This window comes from Arachis hypogaea, chromosome 18 (genome assembly GCF_003086295.3).
Source record: "Arachis hypogaea cultivar Tifrunner chromosome 18, arahy.Tifrunner.gnm2.J5K5, whole genome shotgun sequence".
NCBI lineage: Eukaryota > Viridiplantae > Streptophyta > Magnoliopsida > Fabales > Fabaceae > Arachis > Arachis hypogaea.
Window position 1 is genome coordinate 57,581,855 of NC_092053.1, and position 20,660 is coordinate 57,602,514.

Consider the following 20,660-nt stretch of genomic DNA (forward strand, 5'->3'; position numbering starts at 1 on the left):
CTCTGTCCACATCAATCACAGCTCTTGCTGTGGCTAGGAAAGGTCTTCCTAGGATGATGGATTCATCCTCTTCTTTTCCAGTATCCAGGACTATGAAATCAGCAGGGATGTAAAGGCCTTCAACCTTTACTAACACGTCCTCTACTTGTCCATAAGCCTGTTTTCTTGAATTGTCTGCCATCTCTAATGAGATTTTAGCAGCTTGCACCCCATAGATTCCCAGTTTCTCTATTACAGAGAGGGGCATGAGGTTTATTCCTGAACCAAGGTCACACAGAGCCTTAAAGATCATGGTGCCTATGGTACAAGGTATTATGAACTTTTTAGGATCCTGTCTCTTCTGAGGCAATGTCAGTTGATCCAGATCACTTAGTTCATTGGTGAACAAGGGAGGTTCATCTTCCCAAGTTTTAATACCAAATAATTTGGCATTCAGCTTCATGATTGCACCAAGGAACTTGGCAGCTTGCTCTTCAGTAACATCCTCATTCTCTTCAGAAGAGGAATACTCATCAGAGCTCATGAATGGCATAAGGAGGTTCAATGGAATCTCTATGGTCTCTAGATGAGTCTCAGATTCCTTAGGTTCCTCAGAGGGAAGCTCCTTATTGATCACTGGACGTCCCAGGAGGTCTTCCTCCTTGGGATTCATGTCCTTCTACTCTCTTGTGGGTTCGGCCATGGTAATTAATTCAATGGCCTTGCACTCTCCTTTTGGATTCTCTTCTGTATTGCTTGGGAGAGTACTAGGAGGGATTTCAGTGATCCTTTTACTCAGCTGGCCCACTTGTGCTTCCAAATTTCTAATGGAAGACCTTGTTTCATTCATGAAACTCACAGTGGCCTTAGATAGATCAGAGACTAAATTTGCTAAGCTAGATGGATTCTGCTCAGAATTCTCTGTCTGTTGCTGAGTGGATGATGGAAAAGGCTTGCTATTGCTAAACCTATTTCTTCTACCATTATTAAAGCCTTGTTGAGGCTTTTGATCCTTCCATGAGAGATTTGGGTGATTTCTTTATGATGGATTGTAGGTGTTTCCATATGGTTCACCCATGTATTTTAACTCTGCTATTGCAGGGTTCTCAGGATCATAAGCTTCTTCCTCAGAAGATGCCTCTTGAGTACTGTTGGATGCAGCTTGCATTCCATTCAGACTTTGAGAAATCATATTGACTTGCTGAGTCAATATTTTATTCTGAGCCAATATGGCATTCAGAGTATCAATTTCAAGAACTCTCTTTTTCATAGGCGTCCCATTACTCACAGGATTCCTCTAGAAGTGTACATGAACTGGTTATTAGTAACCATGTCAATGAGTTCTTGAGCTTTTGCAGGCGTTTTCTTTAGGTGAATGGATCCACCTGCAGAAGTATCCAATGACATCTTTGATAGCTCAGATAAACCATCATAGAATATATCCAGGATGGTCCATTCTGAAAGCATGTCAGAATGACACTTTTTGGTCAGCTGCTTGTATCTTTCCCAAGCTTCATAGAGGGATTCACCTTCTTTCTGTCTGAAGGTTTGAACATCAGCTCTAAGCTTGCTCAGCTTTTGAGGAGGGAAGAACTTGGCTAAGAAAGCCGTGACCAGCTTATCCCAAGAGTTCAGGCTGTCTTTGGGTTAAGAGTCCAACCATATTCTAGCTCTGTCTCTTACAGCAAAAGGGAAAAGCATGAGCCTGTAGACTTCAGGATCTACTCCATTAGTCTTAACAGTATCACAGATCTGCAAGAATTCAGTTAAGAACTGAAAAGGATCTTCAAATGAAAGTCCATGAAACTTGCAGTTTTGCTGCATCAGAGAAACTAGCTGAGGTTTCAGCTCAAAATTGTTTGCTCCAATGGTAGGAATGGAGATGCTTCTTCCATGTAAATTGGAATTAGGTGCAATAAAGTCACCAAGCATTCTCCTTGCATTATTGTTGTTGGGTTCGGCTGCCATCTCCTTTACATGTTCGAACAAGAAGATCAAACAAGAAGACTTACCAAGAACAACTTGAAGATCATGAATAACACTATGAATGCATGATTTTTTTCGAAAAATGCAAGATGCACATGCAATTGACACTAAACTTATAACATGACACATGACTCAAACAAGAAACACAAAAAATATTTTTGATTTTTATGATTTTCTAAATTTTTTTTGTATTTTTTTTTTCGAAAATTATTTTGAAAAAGGAAAATAAGGATTCCAAAATTTTTAATATGAATTCTAGGAATCTTATGCTCTTTAGCCTAAAGCTCCAATCAAAGGGTCAGGCATGGCTTAATAGCCAGCCAAGCTTTAGTAAAAATATGAGTGTAATTCATTCAATTTTAAGCCAAAACTTCTGTCCAAAAGAATTTAGACATGGTTTTATAGCCAGCATGCTTCAACATGCTTCATGAAACTCTAGAATTCATTCTTAAAGATTCTGAAGAAAAATAATTTTTTTGAAAACATTTTTTTTTCGAAAACAAAGGAGAAATTTTTTTGAAAGATTTTTGAAAAATTTTTGAAAACAAAACAAAAAGAAAATCACCTAATCTGAGCAACAAGATGAACCGTCAGTTGTCCAAACTCGAACAATCCCCGGCAACGGCGCCAAAAACTTGGTATGCGAAATTGTTACTCAGGTTGTGAATTATTGTTCGAAATTGATTCCCTGGCAATGGCACCAAAAACGGATGCACAGAACCATGGTCTAAACATATCTTCACAACTTCACATAACTAACCAGCAAGTGCACTGGGTCGTCCAAGTAATAAACCTTACGTGAGTAAGGGTCGATCCCACGGAGATTGTTGGTATGAAGCAAGCTATGGTCACCTTGTAAATCTCAGTCAGGCGGATATAAAATAGTTATGGAGTTTTTGAAATTAATACTAAAATAAGGATAGAAATACTTATGTAAATCATTGGTGAGAATTTCAGATAAGCGTATGGAGATGCATTCATCCCTCTGAACCTCTGCTTTCCTACTATCTTCATCCAATCAGTTTTACTCCTTTCTATGGCTGGCTTTGTGTAAGGATGTCACCGGTGCCAATGGCTACTTTCAATCCTCTCGGGAAAATGGTCCAAATGCTCTGTCACAGCACGGCTAATTGTCTAGAGGCATCACCCTTGTCGTTGGTTGCATCCTATTCCTCTCTGTGAAAATGGTCCGATGCGCTGTCACTGCATGGCTAATCATCTTGGAGGTTCTCGATCATACTGGAATAGAATTTACTATCCTTTTGTGTCTGTCACTACGCCCAGCACTCGCGAGTTTTGTATTCGTCACAGTCATTCAATCCCAGAGTCCTACTCGGAATACCACGGACAAGGTTTAGACTTTCCGGACTCTCATGAATGCCGCCATCAATCTAGCTTATACCACGAAGATTCTGATTAAGAGATCTAAGAGATACTCATTCAATCTAATGTAGAACGGAAGTGGTTGTCAGGCACGCGTTCATAGGGAATGATGATGATTGTCATGTTCATCACATTCAGGTTGAAGTGCGAATGAATATCTTAGAAACTGAATAAGTTGAATTGAATAGAAAACAGTAGTACTTTGCATTAATCCTTGAGGAACAGCAGAGCTCCACACCTTAATCTATGGAGTGCAGAGACTCTACCGTTGAACATACATAAGTGATAATGGAGTTCATTGGTCTCGGCCCCAGAGGGGAACCGGAGTAACCAAGACTACGAATACAATGATAAAAAGTTTTATTTATAATAAACTAGTCACTAGGGTTTACAGAAGTAAGTAATTGATGCATAAATCCACTTCCGGGGCCCACTTGGTGTGTGCTTAGGCTGAGCTTGAAGTTTACACGTGGAGAGGTCATTCTTGGAGTTGAACGCCAACTTTTGTGCCAGTTTGGGCGTTGAACTCCACTTTGCAACTTGTTTCTGGCGCTGGACGCCAGAATTGGGCAGAGAGCTGGCGTTGAACGCCAGTTTGCATCGTCTAAACTTGGGCAAAGTATGGACTATTACATTTTTCTGGAAAGCCCTGGATGTCTACTTTCCAATGCAATTAGAAGCGTGCCATTTTGAGTTCTGTAGCTCCAGAAAATCCATTTTGAGTGCAGGGAGGTCAGAATCCAACAGCATCAGCAGTCCTTCTTCAACCTCTGAATCTGATTTTTGCTCAAGTCCCTCAATTTCAGCCAGAAAATACCTAAAATCACAGAAAAACACACAAACTCATAGTAAAGTCCAGAAATGTGAATTTAACATAAAAACTAATGAAAACATCCCTAAAAGTAACTAGATTCTACTAAAAACATACTAAAAACAATGCCAAAAAGCGTATAAATTATCCGCTCATCACACCCCCTCTGTTCGATTTTCTCCAGAATTTGTGGTGACTCATCTGCATTGATTTGGAAGATTAACTCTGGCAATATCTTTCTCGCCCTTATCCATTCGAATTCACGTTCATGAAAGGCAGTTTTGAATTTCTTCTCATCAAAAGGAACACTCTCCATGGGTTTCTTCCTCTTTTGCCTCTTTGAGCTTGATGATGCCATGAATTGAGTTGCTGTTTTGAGGTGGAGGTTGGAGAATACGGAGAGATAAGGAATAGGTTGGCTAGGACAGAGTGTGATGAAGGGGTTTGAGCAAGCCGAAAGTATGAAGTGTGGAGAGTGGAAATTTGAGTGTGAGGAATGATCATGCACTAAGGTTCACTTATATAGGGAGGTCATGAATGGATAGAAGGTGTGGATTGCAAGAATTATTGCTTGATGGACGGTTGGGGTTGTGTATGAAGGAAGGACAAGGATCATCACTTAATGAGAGTGATTGGTTCGGTCTTCAAGGGTCTTCTTTCTCCAATGTTGCATGGCAGCGTTTCCCCATGCGTTCCCTCTTGAGACATGTGTGTAGTGCTCTTCATTAAGTGGCGAAATCTCCTCCATTTAATTGTCCAATCAATCCCCCTTTTTATGCTTCTTTTCCTTTCCTATAAAGATTTAAAATAAGGAAATTAATATCATAAAAATCAAACTCTACGGCTAATATTAATAAAAGGGAAGAAAGGATTTGATTGTTTATTTATGAATTCCAACTAACTAACTAACTATTGGTGGGTCCTTATATGTATTTTGGTGGCACCATGGGGTGACATCAAACTTAGTTTGAAGCAATGTGATGAAAAGTTTTGTTCAAAGCTCCCAAGACTAGCATGCATCTTGGTTTGCTTTGAACACCAAACTTGTTCTTCACTATATACTGCATGATAAAGATTTCACCAAGTGTTTGTCAAGTTTGGGTTGAAATTCATAAACATTGATTTATTCATTATTTTAAAAACATATAAAACATGGGTTGCCTCCCATGAAGCGCTTTTTTAGCGTCACTAGCTTGACATTTTTCCTTCGCCAGGGTGGTTGGTAGTGCTTAAAGTCCTCCCCTCTTGCTGTGGACTTATATCCATTGGTTGGATCAATGATCTCCACATGTTCCAAGGAAAGAACTCTGTTGATAGTGAAGACCTTGGGTAACTGAGATGGTACAGTAAGGAGATTAGGAGGAATATCTGGGAAGTAAGCTGAGACAACTCTATCCCCTAGAGAGAAGTCTTCCGTAGGGATCTTCTTGTTCCTCCACCTTCTTGGTACCTTCTTCTTTGTTTCTTTTGAGGTTGCCTTCCCCTTGGTGACCTCTTTTTCTAAAGGAGTTGTGATGCTGTCTTCGCTTACCTCTAGAGGTTTAGGTTCCTCTAACTTTTCCTTGAGCTGTGGCAATTGCTGTTTTCCTTGTTTATCAATTACGGGGATCTCAGAATAAACTGGCTGTGCTTCAGTGCTTGTCTCCTCCTTCAGTGTCTCTTTATCATTTGTGCTTAGTTCCTTGTCCTCTTGATCTGTTTCTTGTGAGAATTTGAAAACATTGAAGTTGAGTCGTTCATCATGGATTCTCAATATTAGCTCCCCTTTCTCTACATCGATAAGTGCTCTGGCCGTAGCTAGGAATGGTCTTCCTAATATGATTGGGTGAGTGTGACTCTCTTCCATGTCCAGAATGACAAAGTCTGTTGGGAGAAAGTATTTCCCAACCTTTAGCAACACATTTTCCACCACTCCTATTGCTTGCTTTTGAGTTTTGTCAGCCAGTCTGATGATTACATCTGTGGGCATTATCTCATTGATCTGCAGCCTCTTCACCAGGGATAGGGGCAGTAAGTTGATGCTGGCCCCCAAATCACATAGTGCTCTATCGAACATAGTTTCACCTATGGCACAAGGGATGTGAAAACTCCCTGGGTCTCTTCTTTTGTAGGCAACTCAGGTTGAATAAGGGCACTACATTCCTTGTTCATCACTATAGTCTGGCCTCCTTTGAGTGAGCTTTTCCTGGGAAGAAGTTCCTTCATATACTTGATGAATGCATGCATTTGTTGAATTGCCTTGATGAATGGTATGTTCACATGCAGAGATGCAAACAAGTCTAGGAACCTTGAGTATATTCTTTTTCCCACAGCACCATTGAGCAGTTGAGGGAAGGGTGCATAGAGCTTCAACAGCTCTTGTTGTGAGATTTCTGGTTCTTGGTGATCTTTATCCTCCTCCTTTGTTGAGTTGTCTTCAGGTTGTTCGAAAAGTGTGTTTTGCTTGTCTTCAGTCTCTTGATCACTTGTAGTGACCATTTTGCAATCTTCCCATCTTACTTTCTTTGCTTCTCCTTTGGGATTTTTCTCCGTGTCACTTGGGAAGCTATCAGTAGGTTTGGGAATTTTCTCAGCTAAATATCCCACTTGGAGTTCCAGCTTCCTAATGGTCTCTCCCTGGTTCTTGATATTGGCTCGCACCTCCTCTTTGAACACCTTATTTTCTTGAATTTCTTGGCATATTCCTTCAAGTAAGGCTTCAATCTTAGAGAGCTTGTCATCAATTGATGAGTGATTCGGAGCAGATGTGCTGTTTTGGTTTTGATAAGCGTGTGGAGAAGTATTGTTGTGGGGGTATTGAGATGTCCTCTGTGTGAATTGCTGGTGAGCTGCATTGTTGTTGGAGTTGTAACGTCTCTGGTCTTGGTTTTGATCTTGCTCACTTCCCCACCCAAAGTTTGGGTGGTTTCTCCATCCAGGGTTGTAGGTCTTAGAGTATGGATCATAGTTTTTCCTTGGTGAATTCCCAATGTAGTTGGCTTGCTCCTGACTACCCTCTGCTTCTTCATGCACTCCTTCTTGTGTTGTTGATAAAGTGGAGATTGCTGCTACTTGGTTCATCTCCATCTTCTTGGTGAGGTCAGCCAGCTGCTGGGTAATGAGCTTGTTTTGGGCCAACAGAGCATCTACATTGTTTAGCTCCATTACTCCTCTTGTGTTCCCTCTTTCGGAAGCATTGAAGTAGTCGTTCTCTGCTACTGTTTCAATAACATCTATGGCTTCCTCAATAGTCTTCTTCTTGTTCAAAGATCCTCCAGATGAATGGTCTACGGCCTTCTTTGACTCATAAGAGAGCCCTTCATAGAAAATGTGCAGCTGCACCCATTCGTTGAACATGTCAGGTGGACACCTCCTTGTTAGGTCTTTAAACCTCTCCCATGCTTCATATAGAGTCTCACCATCTTGTTGCCTGAAAGTTTGGACCTCAGCTCTCAGCCTATTGATTCGTTGAGGAGGGTAAAATCTTGCTAAGAATTTGTTCACCACATCTTCCCAAGTTGTCAAGCTTTCCCTTGGGAAAGATTCCAGCCACTTGGCTGCTTTGTCCCTAAGTGAGAATGGAAACAAGAGCAGTCTATAGGTATCAGGATGAACACCATTAGACTTCACTGTGTCACATATTCTCAGGGAAGGTGGTTAAATATTGATTGGGGTCTTCTTAAACACCTCCTCCAAACGAACAGTTGTTCTGAACAAGGGTGATGAGCTGTGGTTTAAGTTCAAAGTTGTTGGCATGGATTGTTGGCTTTTGGATACTACTTCCACAATTGCCTGGTTTGGATTGATGTAAGAGCCCAAAACTCTTCTATCCTCCCCAGCATGATTTGCTCTACCTCCTCCCCCATGGTTGTGATCCTCTTCTTCATGATGGTTTTCCATGTTGTCTTCCATGTTTGTTTCAAAGAATTCCTCTTCTTCCTCAGCACCAACCACTTTCTTTCCTCTTGCCTCCCTCCTTAATCTAAGGAAGGTCCTCTCAGGTTCAGAATCGAAGGAAGTTGAAGCCCCGCTTCTTCTCCCTGTCATACAACCATCAAGTGCAAGCAAGAAAAAAATAAGTGCAGAAAGTATTTGTGTCAGAATTACTGTTAGTTGTGGGTGATGCAATATATCAAACAGTTAGTGGGTTAGCAAACAGAATTGAAAATAACAAAGTAAAACAAAAGAGTAGAGGGGGAAGGGAAGAAGTTTAACGAAAACAAAAAGTAAATCACTCAAACAGAGAATGAAATTCACAAAAATAAAAATGCTCAATCTAGTGATCTTCCAATCTAATCATTGTTGATGCACAATCAATCCCCGGCAACGGCGCCATAAACTTGATGCACGGAAAACTTGTCTCTCAACAAATCTCATTTCGGCAAGTGTACCAAATTTGTCGTCAAGTAAAAACTCACAATAGAGTGAGGTCGAATCCCACAGGGATTGATTGATCAAGCAACTTTAATTAGAAGAATGTTCTAGTTGAGCGAATCCAAAATTTGGGTTGAGAGTTACAGAAAATAAAATGGCGGGAATGTAAATAACAGAAAAGTAAATGCTAGAATTAAAGGACTGGAAGTAGATGACTGAAAATAAATTGCAGAATTGTAAATGGGAATGGGGGATTTGCTCATAAAAGTAAATGGCAGAAATTAAAGAGAATGGGTAAGATCAGAGATGGGGAGTTCATTGGGCTTAGGAGATGTTACAATTCTCCGGATCAAGTTCATTTTCATCTCTTCCTCAATCAATGCACTCATTGATCTCCTTGGCAATCTTAAGTGATTGAATTACAATTTCTTGCAATTCAATCTCTCAAATCTTGATCAATAGCCAATTCCTTGGTCAATTGCTCATGAGAAGAGATGAAGTATGGTCACTGATTATACCACATGCATTTCCCAAATCAAGTATTGAGAGGGTTATAGTCACATACCCATCCAAACCCAATTTGGTCCAGCAAGAGAAAGCATTTCTAGCTTGATCTCTTCATTCCTCTTTCAAGGTTCAAAAGAGATCCAAGTTTGAATAGCTTCTCTTCCAAGATAACTACTCAATGGGATGAAGATCGAAAGCTTTCAAGTAAAATCAAGAGAAAAGATAGAAGAAGAATAATGAAAATTAGTATTGATCCATCAAATTACAACAGAGCTCCCTAACCCAATGAGAGGGGTTTAGTTGTTCATAGCTTTAGAAAATGAAAACAAAGATGGAGAATACATCATAAAACTAGAAATTGCAGAGAAGATAAAATACAGAGAGTAGTTCTCTTTTTCCAGCCTCCAGAACTCCCTTCTCAATTCAAAGCTACTCCTATATATACTACTCTTCTCAGCTTCTAGTTTGCTCTTCAAGTCTTGGGCCTTTGGATCTTGAGTTTGAAGCAGTTCTTTTCTTCATTTGGGCTTGGCTTTACTTGCAGAGAGAAAGTGCCAAGTGGGCAGAGACTTTAGCTCAGGGCGTTAGGGGTGTTAACATTTAGTGAAAGTATAAGTTCGAGAACGTTAGTGGCACTTAACATTTTCACTAACGTTCCAATGTACCCCTTTGCCTCACGTTAGAGCCCACGTTAACTAGGTTAACGTGGCTTCTAACGTGGCCTTGCCAACCTTCGAGAATGTTAGTGACACTCAACATTGTCACTAACGTTCTAGTGTGCCCCTTTTTGCTTCACGTTAAAGCCCACGTTAACTAGGTTAACGTGGCTTCTAACGTGGCTTTGCCAAACTTCGAGAACGTTAGTGACACTCAACATTGTCACTAACGTTCCAATGTTCCCCTAGATCTCACGTTAGAGTCCACGTTAACTAGGTTAACGTGGCTTCTAACGTGGCCATTCTTAGCCATCCCAACGTTAGTGACAATGTTGAGTGTCACTAACGTTGGCTCATCATTCATTCCTCATCGTTAGCTTCCACGTTAACTAAGTTAACGTGGAAGTTAACGTGGCTCTTGGGGGGTTGTGTGGTTGCTTCCAACGTTAGTGACTATGTTGAGTGTTACTAACGTTGTCAACAACTCTCACCTCTTACGTTAGCTCCCACGTTAACCAAGTTAACGTGGGAGTTAACGTGGTGTGTTGCATCCTTAGGCCAACGTTAGTGACAATGTTGAATGTCACTAACGTTGGCTTCTCTTCCCCCTTTAACGTTAGAGGCCACGTTAACTAGGTTAACGTGGGCTCTAACGTGGCCACTCATGAGTGTTTGCCAACGTTAGTGACAATGTTAAGTGTCACTAACGTTGGCTCAACTTCCCTTCTCCACGTTAGAGTTCACGTTAACTTAGTTAACGTGACTCTTAATGTGGGCAATGATGGCTTTGAGAGTGTTATTGGCAATCACTTTTCTCATTATCCTTGCAAGTTACCTCCCTTTCCTTGCTTCCTTTGGTCCTGAAATCAAGCAATAGAGTGCATCAAAGTTCTAGTCCAAGTCATGGGCAATGCAACATACAATTTGTCACTAAACTTATGCAAAATCCTCATAAAATAATGTAAAATGCACAATGTATGCTTGAATCAAGGTGTAAGTGAATATCTACCCAAAACTAGCTTATTTCCTAAGGAAATGCATGAAACTAACCTAAAAACAGTAAAGAAAAGGTCAGTAAAACTGGCCAAGATGCCATGGCATCAATTATTCTTCTTCTATCTTTTCTCTTGATTTTACTTGAAAGCTTTCGATCTTCATCCAATTGGGTAGTTATCTTGGAAAAGAAGCTATTCAAACTTGGATCTCTTCTGAACCTTGAAAGAGGAATGAAGACATAATGCTAGAAATGCTTTCTCATGCTGGACCAAATTGGGTTTGGATGGATATGTGACTATAATCCTCTCAACACTTGATTTGGGAAATGCATGTGGTATAATCAGTGACCATACTTCATCTCTTCTCATGAGCAATTGACCAAGGAATTGGCTATTGATCAAGATTTGAGATGTTGAATTACAAGAAATTGTAATTCGATCACTTAAGATTGCCAAGGAGATCAATGCGTGCATTGATTGAGGAAGAGATGAAAATGAAATTAATCCGGAGAATGCAACATCTCCTGAGCCCAATGAACCCCCCATTTCTGATCTTACCCATTCTCTTTAATTTCTGTCATTTACTTTTATGAGCAATTTCCCCATTCCCATTTAAGATTCTGCAATTTACTTTCCGTCATCTACATTCAGCTCTTATTTCTAGCATTTACTTTTCTGTTATTTACTTTCCCGCCATTTAATTTTCTGCAATTCTCAACTCAAATTCTGATTCGCTCAACTAAAACATTCCTCTAATTAAAGTTGCTTGATCAATCAATCCCTGTGGGATTCGACCTCACTCTATTGTGAGTTTTTACTTGACGACAAATTCGGTACACTTGCCGAAGGAAATTTGTTATGAGACAAGTTTTCCGTGAATCAAGTTTATGGCGCCGTTGCCGGGGATTGATTGTGCATCAACAATGATTAAATTGGAAGATAACTAGATTGAGCATTTTTATTTTGTTTGATTTAATTTTCTGTTTGAATAATTTACTTTCTGTTTTAGTTAATTTCTTCCCTTCCCCTTACTTTTTTTTTGTTATTTACAATTCATTTCACTAACCCACTAACTATTTGATATATTGCATCACTCACACTAACAGTAATTCTGACAGAAATACTTTCTGCATCTATTTTCCTTGCTTGTACTTGTTGGTTGTATGACAGGGAGAAGAAGCGGGGCTTCAACTTCCTTTGATTCTGAACCTGAGAGGACCTTCTTGAGATTAAGAAGGGAAGCAAGAGGAAAAAGAGTAGTTGGTGCTGAGGAAGAGGAGGAATACTTTGAACCAAACATGGAAGAAAACATGGAAAACCATCATGAAGAAGAGACTCACAACCATGGCGGAGGAGGTCGAGCAAATCATGCTGGGGAGGATAGAAGAGTTTTAGGCTCTTACATCAATCCGAACCCAGGAAATTGTGGAAGTAGCATTCAAAAGCCAACCATCCATGCCAACAATTTTGAACTAAAATCACAGCTCATCACCCTTGTTCAGAACAACTGTTCGTTCGGAGGGAGTGTCCAAGAAGACCCCAATCAACATTTAACCACCTTCCTGAGAATATGTGACACAGTGAAGTCTAATGGTGTTCATCCTGACGCCTATAGACTACTCTTATTTCCATTTTCACTCAAGGATAAGGCAGCCAAGTGGCTGGAGTCTTTCCCAAAGGAGAGCTTGACAACCTGGGAGGATGTGGTGAACAAATTCTTAGCAAGATTTTACCCCCCTCAATGAATCAATAGGCTGAGAGCTGAGGTCCAAACTTTCAGGCAACAAGATGGTGAGACTCTATATGAAGCATGGGAGACGTTTAAAGACCTAACAAGGAGGTGCCCACTAGATATGTTCAATGAATGGGTGCAGCTGCACATTTTCTATAAAGGGCTTTCTTATGAGTCAAAGAAGGCCGTAGACCATTCATCCGGAGGATTTTTGAACAAGAAGATGACCATTGAGGAGGCCATAGATGTCATTGAAACTGTAGCAGAGAATGACTACTTCTATGCTTCCGAAAGAGGGAACACAAGAGGAGTAATGGAGCTAAACAATGTAGATGCTCTGTTGGCCCAAAACAAGCTCATTACCCAGTAGCTGGCTGACCTCACCAAGAAGATGGAGAGGAACCAAGTAGCAGCAATCGCCACTTCATCAACAACCCAAGAAGGAGTGAATGAAGAAGCAGAGGGTAGTCAGGAGCAAGCCAACTACATTGGGAATTCACCTAGGCAAAACCATGATCCATACTCCAAGACCTACAACCCTGGATGGAGGAATCACCCAAACTTTAGCTGGGGAAATCAACAAGACCAAAGCCTTGATCAAAGACGCCCAAATCCCAACAATGCAAGCCACCAACATTTCACATCTAGACCATATCAACACCCCAATAACAACACCTCTTCACATCCACATCAAAACCAAAATAACTTACCTCATCCTTCCACCTCTAATCACGATCTACAATCATTTGATGACAGACTCTCAAGGATTGAGAATTTACTTGAAGGCATAGGCAAAGAGATTCAAGACAACAAGGTGTTCAAGGAGGAAGTGCGAGCCAGTTTCAAGAACCAGGGAGACACAATCAAGAGGTTGGAATCTCAAGTGGGGTATCTCTCTGAGCAAATTTCCAAACCCACAGATGGATTCCCAAGTGACACAGAGAAGAATCCGAGAGGTGAAACAAAGAAAGTAAGATGGGAAGATTGCAAGATGGTCACTATAAGTGATAAGGAGATTGAGGACAAGCCAAGCAAGCTGTCAGAACAACCTGAAGATACCTTAGTAGAGAAGAAGGAAAAAGATCATCAAGAACCAGAAATCTCACAACAGGAGCTGCTGAGACTCTATGCACCTTTTCCCCAATTGCTCAATGGTGCTGTGGAGAAGAGAATATACTCAAGGTTTCTAGATTTGTTTGCATCTCTGCATGTCAACATACCATTCATCAAGACTATTCAACAAATGCCCGCATACATCAAGTATATGAAGGAGCTGCTTCCCATAAAAAGCTCACTCAAGGGAGGCCAAACTATAGTGATGAACAAGGAGTGTAGTGCCCTCATTCAACCACAGTTGCCTACGAAAAGAAAAGATCCAGGGAGTTTTCATGTCCCCTGTGCCATAGGGAAAACAATGTTTGATAGAGCACTCTGCGATTTGGGAGCAAGCATCAACTTAATGCCCTTATCCCTGGTGAAGAGGCTGCAGATCAATGAGATATTGCCCACGGATGTAGTCATCAGGCTGGCTGACAAAACTAAAAAACAAGTAATAGGGGTGGTGGAAAATGTGTTGTTAAAGGTTGGGAAATACTTTCTTTCCACAGACTTTGTCATCTTGGACATGGAAAAGAGTCACACTCACCCAATCATATTGGGAAGACCATTCCTAGCTACAGCCAGAGCACTCATAGATGTGGAGCGAGGGAAGCTAATATTGAGGATCCATGATGAACGACTCAGCTTTAATGTCTTCAAACTCTCACAAGAAGCAGACCAAGAAAACAAAGAACCAAGCAAAGATCATAATAAGATGCTGACAGAGGAAGCAAGCACTGAAGCACAACTAGCCCATCTGGGAAAGCCCTTGGTTGATGAACAAGGAAATAAGCAGTTGTCACAACTCAAGGAAAAGCTGGAGGAACCTAAACAGCCAGAGACATGTGAAGACAACAACAAAATTCCCTTAGAAGAAGAAGTCACCAAGAGCAAGGCAACATCAAAAGGGACAAAGAAGAAGGTACCAAGGGGGTGGAGGAACAAGAAGATCCCTACGGAAGACTTCTCTCCAGGAGATAAAGTGATCTCAGCTTACTTCCCAGATATCCCCCCTAATCTCCTTACTGTACCATCTCAGCTACCTAAGGTCTTCACTATCAACAGAGTTCTCTCCTTGGAACATGTAGAGATCATTGATACAACCAATGGATATAAGTCCAAGGCAAGAGGGGAGGACTTGAAGCATTATCAACCTCCCTAATGAAGGAGAAACGTCAAGCTAGTGACGCTAAAGAAGCGCTTCATGGCAGGCAACCCATGTTTAATGAGCTTTTACTAGTGAATAAGTCAATATTCATGAATTCCAACCCAAACTTGACAAACACTTGGTGAAATCCTTATATTGCAGTATATAGTGAAGAACAAGTTTGGTGTTCAAAGCGTGCCAAGAAAGCATGAATGCAACTCAGAGCATGCTAGTCTTGGAGCTTTGAACAGAACTTTTCATCACAATGCTCCAAACTAAGTTTGGTGTCACCCCATGGTGCCACCAATGTGCATATAAGGATACACAGTTAGTTAGTTAGTTGGAGTTCATGAATAAACAAAATCTTTTCTTCTTTTTATTATTCTAGCCGTAAAGTTTAACTTTTTTTTTACTTTTCTTATTTGATCTTTATAGGGAAAAGGAGAGGAGCATTGAAGGAGATTGATTGGACAATTAAAGGAGAAAGGTTCGGCCACTTCATGAAGAGAAACTACACACTTGTCTCAAGAAGGAATGCATTGGAAAATGTTGCCATGCAACATTGAAGAAAGGAGACTCTTGAAGACCGAACCAATAACCCTCATAAAGTGATGATCCTTGTCCTTTCTCCATGCACAACCCCAACCGTCCATCAAGCAACCATTCCATCAATCCACACCCTCCATTCACTCACAACCTCTCTATATAAGTGATCGTTGTTCCGTACCTCACTCTGCACACCTCTCCAATTCGGATTCCCCTTCACTCCCTTCATTGCACTCAACCCTAAACAACCAAAAGTCTCCACACCATTGCCAACTTCACACATTAACCCTCATTCATGGCATCTTCGAGCTCTAAAAGAAGGAAGGGAAAGGAACCTATGGAGCAACACCCGTATGATGAAAAGAGATTTAGAAGCTTGCACCATGCATTGCAATACGGGTGGATGGTGGATAAGGAGATCATTTATGAGCTGGGATTTCAAGTTAGGAAAACTGAGTGTCCCGAAATCATAAAGAAGGTAGAAAAGAGAAGATGGGAGCTCCTCACTGATCCGGTCATTAAGGTGAATGCAAATCTTATAAGAGAGTTTTATGCAAATGCGGTCTGATATGATAAGGCAGATGAGTCATATACAAGCTTTGTTAGAGGAAAGATTGTGGATTTTGGTCCCATGAGTGTCATGAAGGCATTAAAACTGCGGTCCATACCATTTGAAGAAGAGAGTTATCATTCAAGAATGGATAACAACCCTAATCATGACCAGATTGTGCAAGACATTTGTATACCAGGAGCTGACTGGGAGAGATATGCAGATAGGAGACCAAGGTTCATCAAGAGAGCAGATCTCACTCCGGAAGCAAAGGGGTGGTTCGAAATCGTAAGGAAGTCCATCCTCCCAGCAGCGAACAACTCGGAGGTGAATCTCAAGAGAGCCACACTGGTACATTGTATACTCAAATGAGGAGAGATCAAGGTTCATGAACTCATAGCAGAAGGCATTAGAAAAATGGCAGAGAAAAGCGACTCAAGAGGAACGTTAGGTTACCCCAGCACTATTTACCGACTGTGCAAGAAAGCTGGGGTGGTGTTTGAAGATGAGGACTCCGTGTGGATAAAAGAGGGCATTCCAATAACCGTTCGACAAATGCATGCTACCGCATCCCCCCTGCCTCAACGGAAGCAAAGGAAGAGGACAGCCCCTCAAGTAGTGGAAAGACAAGTCTTAGAGGGGCAAGCACCAGCCACCTTGGATATGCACGAATTACAGGAAGCCATTGATGGGCTATCTCGACAATATTTGGAAAGCCAAGGAGCACAGAGAGAGCTTCAACTATAGATGATGGGGCAGCAAGAGGAGTCACTCTCAAGATGGATGACTCAACAAGGGGAGTGGCAAAAGCAAATGATGGATCAGCAACTGAGTCAAGGGCAACAATGGAGTGAAACATTCCACAGGATGGAACAAAGGCAAAATGAGCAACAAGAATCCATCCAGAGGCTAATCAACATCCAAGCACATCAAGGTGCACATATACATGAGATGCATCGAAGACAGATAGAACAGGCAGAACTATTGGACGAGCAAAGGGCATTCGCAGAAGGAGTTTACCTGAGCGAGACTAGGCATCATATAAATACTCAAGCCAGGCTCGGTTACTTGGTAGGATAGCTGCCTATATTGCATCCAGGAATCACAAGGTATGAAGAAATGAGGGATGAATTAGCACGAGAAGAAAGACAAAAGGTGGAAGAGAGTCATGAATCAGTGAGGAAGGCACTTGAGGATTGGAAGCAAGCAAGATTGGCACGGATGCGAGGGAATGCAAGAGGACACAAAGAAGACAAACAAGGAGGAAAGCATGGGCATCCACAAGAGTAAAAGGTGGTGACGTTCCTTCTTTGGTCCATCTTTTTCTATGCTTTGAATAAGGAAGATCTTGTATGAAATAGAACTTGCTTTCATGTTATGTTTAAACCTTTTTCAATTCTGTCTTTTAAGTTTTTGTGTTGAAAAGGTCTATGTTTGCTGGTCTTTATGTCACTGCACCCTTACTTTGCTTACTTGTATGTTTGTCCCTTTAAATCAAATGAAAAGAGAATGAGTATTTTTAAAGACCAGAGAGGAGTTCATACTATGGAGTAAGTTCATGAGTTTATGGTGTGATTATAAGTTAGCTAAGTTGGTTCAACCACAAGGTGAGAAGACAACTATCTGTCATGAATACTATGCTTTGAACACACCCCATGGGACTAACTAAATAAGAAGATCCTAATAAGAAAAAGGGAAAGAACAATAAAGGTTGAAAAATAAAAGAAAAAGAGTAAGCAATAAGGCTAGGCACCAATGGTTTTAATCTTGAGGCATGTGTCTGTGGTGCTCCTGTGTGAGGGATCTACTTGGATGAATAAGCTCTTAGGGGTGTCTTATCACTTGGTAACTTGGGTTAACTAACTCGGGATTATCAGCTGAAAGTCCACTATTAAGAGTAACCCTCAATACAGAGCATTTAGTAACCCAAAGAGGTGCTGGACACCAAGGTCTCAAGAAAAGAAAATAAATAAACTATGTGCCTGTGGTGTGTATGTATGGGGGAGAGACTTGAGCAAGTAAGTCCTTAGGGGTGCTTCAACACCTAGCACCTTGAACCAACTGGTTCGGGAGTGTTGGCTGAAAGCTTATTTTAAAGAGTTGCCCCCTTACAGAGCACTTAGCTTAAGAACAAAAATAAGCTCTGAAACAACAACAAAAGGATCAATGAATAAAAGTCTCATGGGATGCAATCACAGTGAGTATTCTAGGACATGATAAAGGTCTGAAAGCCAGGAATGAACCTAAGTTGCTATGCATGAAACCACCATAAAACCAAGGACATGACTTCCACAAGAATGACTCATTTCTCTTGGCATTCCATTCATCATTCTCTTGTTCGAGTACTTGCTTAGGGACAAGCAAGCTTTAAGTTTGGTGTTGTGATGCCAGGGTATTTTGGCCAGTTTTACTGACCTTTTCTTTACTATTTTTAGGGTAGTTTCATGCATTTCCTTAGGAAATAAGCTAGTTTTTGGTAGATATTCACTTACATCTTGATTCAAGCATACATTGTGCACTTTACATGATTTCATGAAGATTTTGCATGAATTTAAGGACAAATTGGTTGTTGCATTTCCCATGACTTGGACTAGAACTTTGATGCACTTTATTGCTTGATTTAAGGACAAAAGAAGCAAAGAAGAACCACATTAGTGGCTACGTTAGTTACACTAACGTTAACACTAACGTGGAATGGGAGTAACTTGCAAAGTTAATGAGAAAAGTAATTGCCAATAACGCTCTCGAAGCCATCATTACCCACGTTAATAGTCACGTTAACTAAGTTAACGTGAACTCTAACATGGAAGAAAGGAAATGGAGCCAACGTTAGTGACACTTAACATTATCACTAACGTTGGACCAAGCTCATAAGTGGCCACGTTAGTTGCCACGTTAACTTAGTTAATGTGGCCTCTAACGTTAAGAAGTAAAAGGGAAGCCAACGTTAGTGACATTCAACTTTGTCACTAACGTTGGCCAAGTCACAATAAGCCACGTTAACTTCAACGTTAACCTAGTTAACGTGGAAGCTAACGTGAGGAGACAAAGTGGTCGACAACGTTAGTGACACCAAACATTGTCACTAACGTTGGAAGGAACCCACACAAGCCCCAATAACCCACGTTAACTCCCACGTTAACTAACACGTTAACTTAGTTAACGTGGAAGTTAACGTGAAGAAGGGAGGTGATCGCCAACGTTAGTGACACCCAACATTGTCACTAACGTTGGAATTAGCCCACATAAGCCACTATGAGCCACGTTAACTCCCACGTTAACTTAGTTAACGTGGAAGCTAACGTGGATAAGGGAATGATGAGCCAACGTTAGTGACACTCAACTTTGTCACTAACGTTGGAGATGGCTAGCATGGCCACGTTAGAAGCCATGTTGACCTAGTTAACGTGGACTCTAACGTGAGAAATAGGGGCACATTGGAACGTTAGTGACAATGGTAAGTGTCACTAACATTCTCGAAGGTTGGCAAGCCTACGTTAAAAAGAGCCACGTTAACTAAGTTAACGTGGACTCTAACGTAGGGAAGGGGGAGACTTCTCAACGTTATTGGGAAAGGCAAGTCCCAATAACGTGTGCGAAGGACAAAGAGGCAACATTAGTGGCAACATTTGTGCCACTAACGTTGAAGATAACGTGGCTCTTACTTGGGTGAGGAACGTTAGTGAAAAAGGTGATTGTCACTAACGTTCTCGAACCCATATTTTCACTGAACGTTAACACCACTAACGTCCTGAGCTAGAGTCTTTGCCCACTTCACACTTTCTCTCTGCAAGTAAAGCCAAGCCCAATGAAGAAGAGAACTGCTTCAAACTCAAGATCCAAAGGCCCATACCCAAGACTTGAAGAGCCAACTAGAAGAACAGAAGAGTAGTATATATAGGAGTAGCTTTGAATTAAATTGGGAGTTGGAAATTATAGGGAGCCTCTTGGCATAGAACTACTCTCTGTATTTTACTTTCTCTGCAATTCTAGTTTCATCATGTATTCTCCATCTTTGTTTTCATTTTTCAGAGCTATGAACGACTAAACCCCTTTCATTGGGTTAGGGAGCTCTGTTGTAATTTGATGGATCAATACTAGTTTTCATTATTCTTCTTCTATCTTTTCTCTTGATTTTACTTGAAAGCTTTCGATCTTCATCCAATTGGGTAGTTATCTTGGAAAAGAAGCTATTCAAACTTGGATCTCTTCTGAACCTTGAAAGAGGAATGAAGACATCATGCTAGAAATGCTTTCTCATGCTAGACCAAATTGGGTTTCGATGGATATGTGACTATAATCCTCTCAACACTTGATTTGGGAAATGTATGTGGTATAATCAGTGACCATACTTCATCTCTTCTCATGAGCAATTGACCAAGGAATTGGCTATTGATCAAGATTTGAGAGATTGAATTACAAGAAATTGTAATTCGATCACTTAAGATTGCCAAGGAGATCAATGAGTGCATTGATTGAGGAAGAGATGAAAATGAAATTGATCCGGAGAATGCAATATCTCCTGAGCCCAATGAACCCCCCATTTCTGATCTTACCCATTCTCTTTAATTTCTGTCATTTACTTTTATGAGCAATTTTCCCATTCCCATTTAAGATTCTGCAATTTACTTTCCGTCATCTACATTCAACTCTTATTTCTAGGATTTACTTTTCTGTTATTTACTTTCCCGCCGTTTAATTTTCTGCAATTCTCAACTCAAATTCTGATTCGCTCAACTAAAACATTCCTCTAATTAAAGTTGCTTGATCAATCAATCCCTGTGGGATTCGACCTCACTCTATTGTGAGTTTTTACTTGACGACAAATTTGGTACACTTGCCGAAGGAAATTTGTTATGAGACAAGTTTTCCGTGCATCAGGTTTTGGTTTCCTCTATGTAATATATAATATTTCTG

The 20,660-nt window shown here is 40.8% G+C and overlaps 2 non-coding genes across 2 annotated transcripts; both read left to right on the top strand.

Annotated features, from left to right (window-relative positions):
• The first annotated feature begins 1,444 nt into the window (after nucleotides 1-1,444).
• LOC112774495 (small nucleolar RNA R71) lies at nucleotides 1,445-1,548 on the top strand. The gene has a single exon (XR_003188983.1). It is a non-coding gene; the product is annotated as a small nucleolar RNA R71 (small nucleolar RNA).
• Nucleotides 1,549-7,493: 5,945 nt separating this feature from the next.
• Nucleotides 7,494-7,597, top strand: LOC112773850 (small nucleolar RNA R71). Its single transcript, XR_003188376.1, has one exon. It is a non-coding gene; the product is annotated as a small nucleolar RNA R71 (small nucleolar RNA).
• The last annotated feature ends 13,063 nt before the right edge of the window (nucleotides 7,598-20,660 follow it).